The sequence below is a fragment of the Platichthys flesus genome, chromosome 1, assembly GCF_949316205.1.
Source record: "Platichthys flesus chromosome 1, fPlaFle2.1, whole genome shotgun sequence".
In the NCBI taxonomy this organism is placed as follows: domain Eukaryota; kingdom Metazoa; phylum Chordata; class Actinopteri; order Pleuronectiformes; family Pleuronectidae; genus Platichthys; species Platichthys flesus.
In genome coordinates this window covers 28472533-28478943 of record NC_084945.1, presented here as the reverse complement: position 1 = coordinate 28478943, position 6411 = coordinate 28472533, and positions in this window count along the sequence as shown.

The window sequence follows — 6411 nt, the reverse complement described above, 5'->3', positions numbered from 1 at the left end:
AAATATAAAAACAGAAGCCCGAAAAAAAACATTTTCGTTCATGTGTGGCCTACATCAATGTTTCATTGTCATGACATTGTGGCTGACGTACATTGTAGCCTGTCGCCTACTACACAGACCAGACACTTGCCTAGCTACAGGGCTTTATCAGGATAAATAATCGAGTAGTAAACTACCATTTCCATGGAAAATTAAAGTTTAAAGTTTACGCTTTTATTTTGAAGAACTGCATCGTAGTTCCGGTCACAGCCTGCTTAATTCTGTGTAACCGATACAGCGCTTTGTTTCTACCTAGAATGACGTAACTTCACCTACAGCTATACATTAGACACAATGTACACCCCCTCTGCCCCTTCACACTCACACTCACTGTTATGTAACCTAATGGTGTGATACAGTGTCTCACACTGTGGAATATCTCTGCACTTTCACCAGTTGTAAAGAGCATTTCACACACCCCAAAGGTCCTTCAGCTCCAATAGAGTACCTGCTTTTTGATGATGCAACTGTCTTGTATCTTAAAAAATGGTATTCATACAAAAAAAGAGGAAAACACAATAAAACTGTTTGTTATGACACTCACTTGACTCTTGTTATCTGCTGATTATCCCCGTGACTTTTTCATTGTATGTCAATCACCTGTTTTCCTACCATTACTCATTTTGCCTGCTCCTTTGGATACTTTTGCCACGTGTTTTTGACTACCCATGTACCGACCTGGACTGATATAAAACTCTTATGTGCCACTCTTTCTCTTGATCATGTATTCTTGGGTCCTCCATCTCCTGGTACTGATAGTACCAACTGGACCCTGCTAGTTCGGACCCAGTTCAAGCTGCTCTCCACCAGCAGGACGTACAGATCTCTCTTCAAGACACCAGGTAAACATGGTTTATGGAGGAAGCTTACAATCAGCCATCAGCTCTCAGGTAAACTTTTTGACCTCTCAGTTATATCATATTGTTGCCTGGCTGGACACATTAATCCTTCCTGCCTCAGTATCTGCTGCTGTCTGCGCCCATGTCTGCTACCTCTTCCTCAGTTCCAGTTCCCTCTGCAGCCCCGTCACCCTACCAGGTGAAACCAGAGCAGTTCTAGGAAGAGTCGGAGTACTGTCGAGCCTTCCTGGTGCAGTGTGGATAGAGTTTTGAGCTGAATTTTGTATCGTGTTTAGGTGAGATAACTTTGAGGCCATGAATGTGTTTTTATTATCCGTTTTAGAGCAGTGCAAACGGGCCTGTTGCACATAATCCATATGAGCCTGGGTTTTATGTTTCTTATAATATACATTTCATTCAAAAAGGAAATCTCTTGCAATCGTTGATAAAACACTTTATTTCCAAATAAAAATCACTACCTTAAAACTGGTGACACCCACAAACACGGAAATAATTCAACACCCCAATTAAACACCAATCAGTCCGAGCCTGAGTACTGCAAATAGTTCTCAGGCTCACCTATCTTGTAAGAGCTTTGCAAACAGCAAGAGGCAGAGAGAGAGGACAAGGACAAAGTGGCTTGTAAAGGTGACCTAAAACGGTGACCTAAAATGTGATGGGAAGGAGAAGTAATCTGTTCTTTTTTTTACCCACATAAAATATAATCTCTAGATGGTTTGTCTATCAGAAGCCTGAATTTATAATTATAAGGGAATGGATCCCAATCTTTATTGGTTTTTATATTTTCCTCTATCCGAATGTTATAAATGGGGGTAAGAGACGTCCCGGGGGCCTTCGTATGACAGTATGGAACCAGCAGCCAGCGAAAATCCATCAAGCAGCGGATCTGAGGAAAATCACTACTTGATATCACTACCGGACGATTTGCGCTGCAGGACGAAGTGCGCCGCACGTTGATGTGCGCCGCACGATGATGTAAGCTGCAGGATGAAGTGCGCAGCAGGATGATGTGCTCCTTAAAATGTTGTGCGTCGATGTGCGCCGGCAGGATGATGTGATGTGCTCCGCAGATGATATGAGGTGATGATGTGCGCCGCAGGATGATGTGCGCTGCGGTGATGATGTGCGCTGCACGATGATTTGCGCTGCAGGATAATATGGCCCCAGGATGATGTGCGCCGCACATGATGTGGGTGATGATGATATGTGCTGCAGGATGATGTGCGCTCCACGATGATGTGCGGTGATGATGTGCACGGCAGGATGATGTGATGTGCGCTGCACGATGATGTGCGGTGATGATGTGCACCGCAGGATGAAGTGCGCTGCAGGATGATGTGCGCCACAGGATGAAGTGCGCCGCAGGATGATGTGCGCTGCAGGATGATGTGCACTGCAGGATGCTGTGCGCTGCAGGATGAGGTGCACCGCAGGATGATGTCTGCCGCAGGATGATGTCTGCCGCACAATGATGTGCGCTGCACAATGATGTGCAGTGATGATGATGTGCCTTGCAGGATCATTTGCGCCACAGGATGATGTGTGCCGCAGGATGATGTGTGCCGCAGGATGAGGTGCGCTGCAGAATGAGGTGCGCAGCAGGATGAAGTGCGCCGCAGGATGATGTGCCCCACAGGATGATGTGTGCAGCAGGATGATGCGCGCAGCAAGATGATGTGCGCCCCAGGATGATGTGCTCCGGTGGATGATATGCGCCGCAGGATCATGTGCGCCGCATTGTTAAGTGGGGCGGCATTGCTAGCTCTATGTCCAACCCTCCTCCTTTATCTGGCCTTGGGACCAGCAAAATGAGCCAAAAGAGACACTCTGGCAGACCAAGTTTTCTTCTTTTTTTTCAGGGTCTTGAAAGGGTTCAGTTTCACCACGTTCCACACTAAAGGTCTGGAAATGTCTTGATTCTTAGATGCATCGATGAAGAGACTGAACTCAATGACCATGAGGTGCTGTCATTTGCCAGCACCTCGGCACACAAAACACACTGAGGACGTTGCTCAGTTGTGCGAGTGACGGTGAAACCAAACTGCAAATAGCTCTCGTCATATTTGCAAAGCTTTGGCTTCTTCGCAACTGGCGCATCGGTTGCCTGACTTTTACAATCAGAAACCTGTCCATGGTTGTTTTTGTTTGCTGATACAGTGTGTGTGATGTTAATAAGGTTGTAATTGCAAAGTCGTGGTCTTGTGAGTGTGTTTGTATGTGTGGCTCGGAGCGACTTGCACACGAATAATGAATAAGGCTGTGTCTCTGAGAGAGTGAGCGGGGGGGGGGGGGGGGGGGGGGGGGGGGGGCGGAGCCCTGTGACCGGTGCGCTATCTGGGAGCACACACATACACACAAACACACACACACACTCACTCGCCCGTGGTACTTCATGACGGCCTTATACGATGATTTTTGTCACTTTAGTAACTGCTTACAATAGCATTGGCTTATTTAAGATCTCAAAAATTGTATTAAAATATAAACTGTCTCGTCTGTTTACATCGACTACTACTGATGACCTGTCGGATTTTCGCGACGACTGCTGATGATGTAAAGGCTTCTTGAAGGGCTGTCTAAATTCAAAGGGGAAGATTTCAACCACTACCCCTTGTGAATCCGTTTCATGGGGCAAGATAACCCTAAAAAACAAAGGGTAGGGGTAGGGATATGGCCAAGGGGTTAAATGGGATAGGACCAAAGGATTATTTCCAAGAAACGGAATTATTACCTAGGTGAAACTTTCAGGGATGACCATGAGCCCTCGGCTCTTCTTCTGGGCAGTCAGAGGTGCTGAGAATAGCATGGATTATTTAGAGTTGTTGGAGTTGAGATGTTTTGCATTCCTTCCAGTCTTTGTTTTCAATTTGACGTCCAGGTGGGACGAGTGTGTAGTACATTTTTTGGGTAATACAAACTAATAATTGCAACTTGTCTGAGTAACTTTCTTTATTATATATATTTTTTCATAGTGGTACAAAAAATATTTCAGATCTTATGTTGTCTTGTTATCCATTTGTTGTAAGAATGTCAGCTGGCGGCGTCTATACACAGTGAGTCAGACACACCTGTTCTCCTTAATAATAGCATGAGGAATTTTTTTCCTCTTATATTCTAAATAAGGTGAATTGCTACAACCTACCTTGTCTCTGGCTTGCTTTAACCATATGAGTTTGACATAAACCAGCAAAAAATGTAGAATGCAGTCCTGAGTTGGTCCATATTCACATACTATCCGTCACCTCCTTCATTTTCATCAATGACACTTTCTTCAATCTAGCCAAGACTAGGCGTAGGGGAAACTGTGTTTGAACAGAGTCAGTTCTGTTTCTATTGCCTGTCTTACGGAACGAGCAGGTAGACCAGAAAGGCATAGACAGTTTTTTTCTTTTTTTGACACAAGGCGTTATACTGCACAAATCATGCTTCATTTCCTGCTGACACACACACACTCACATCTCTAATTATGTCCCTGTCTCACAGAGAACAAGAGAAGGAAATAAATATAAAAGCAAATGACATTTCTTTAAATCATTGCCATAACTTGTCAAATTAAAGAAAGGCCACTCACCTGAATGGGCCATGCATATTCAGGTAGAAGCAGACTGAGGAAAAACTGGCCAAATCTTTTCACATTAAAGTGATCCACACACAAGTGCAAAGATTCATATTTTTCAGAAACCTCATGCAATAACAGTATGCAACAGGAAGGTATCCAATGATACAATATGATTTGTAGTCATGAATCAAAGTAACTTGGCCCCCCTCTAGATTAATCTTAGAAGCTACACTATTTGTTTACAATAAGCAACGATTTATAGTTATCAATTTGGCTAGGGACAAACATGATCATACAAGCAGTTTCATCTGTACTTGTTGGGAAACCCTAAATAATCGTTCCCAAAACTGGAGAAAGTAGCTCCTTTGCATTAACTTAAAGAAAACCTGAGCTCAGAGGTGAAATCATCAGAACATATTTTTGTTACGGTCTTGCTCTTTGGACAATTATGAAAAAGTAATTGACAAAAATCATATTGCAACTTTTACTCGTTGTTCAAGAGGACATTACATTACATTACATTACATTTAGCTGACGCTTTTATCCAAAGCGACTTACAATAAGTGCATCAACCCCGAGGGTACAGACCAAGAACAACAAGAATCAAGAAAGTACAATTTCTTCAAAATAAAACAAAACTACAAAGTGCTATAATTAAGTACCATTTAAGTGTTACTAGAAGTGTTAGTTTCAAAGAGTTGTTTCGGCGGAAGATGTGTATACTTTCAGATGTCCGGATGTCGATGGGGAGCTCATTCCACCATTTAGGAGCCAGGACAGCAAACAGTCGTGATTTTGATAAGTGTTTAGCTTGCAGTGAGGGAGCAACGAGCCGATTAGCGGAAGCAGAGCGGAGTGAACGAGCTGGGGTGTAACGTTTGACCATGTGTCCCTGTCTCACAGAGAACAAGGTGGACGAAGAATGGGAACACATAGAGACATACAACAGGAACATTGCTCTACAGAGATTGATGCTGTATATTACTGCTTTAAGCATATACAGCTCAGGATAAACATGACATTACACTGACATCGTTTGTCAGTATGCTGGCGATGTGTGAAATAGACCGTTTTTCAGTCAAGGGCAGGACACTGTATTTCCCTTTACTGCCACTAGATGTCAGCATTTCTCACTAGCCTCCATTCTATTTGGCTACATTTAGGATTTCTGAAGCAGCTTGTGCATGGTCAGTAAAATCTTCCTATCACACAGGGAGTGTGCAGGATAAATAATCACAATCTGTTTAACAGTGCTCTAGATATTGAGTCAAAGATCTATTAAGCTTAGTATGCCAGGTCCTTGCAGGTAAACTTAAACACCTGGTGTGGACCCCTCAGTTACCTGAAGTTGACAATAGATCTTATTTTTTAGATGCAAGTACAATCTCTCTATTTAACTTTAAATGGGCCTAGATAAAGGTTCAGCCTAATGCAGTGGATCACTAAATAGTATTAATAATCAGGTAAAATTAAATCCAACAATGCACGCACACACAAACTCACACACACAAACACACACATAAACCACACACACACACACACACACACACACACACACACACACACACACACAGAAAACACACACACACACACCACATACACACACACACACACACAGGAGGGGAGCAGGCACACACATACATGTAGGAGAGGAGCAGGATATACATGGATGTATATCTGTTATGTCAGCCGATGATATACTTCAAGGTCATTTCACTCATTTATACACCTTCCTGAGCAAAATATCCAACAATGTATGATCCACCATGTAAGGGGATGGCCGGCCCCTTAATGCATTCTGAGAAGACTGGTCTAGTGCTCCTGGATCGACCTGCCTGCTAAGCTCCCAAAGGTTTGGGGCTCAAAAATCCTTTAACGTGTCTTTCTCTGAGGAAAAAACGAACACTTTTAAAAATCTTCTCCAGACAAAGTTTTAACCCTTCACTCAGTCAG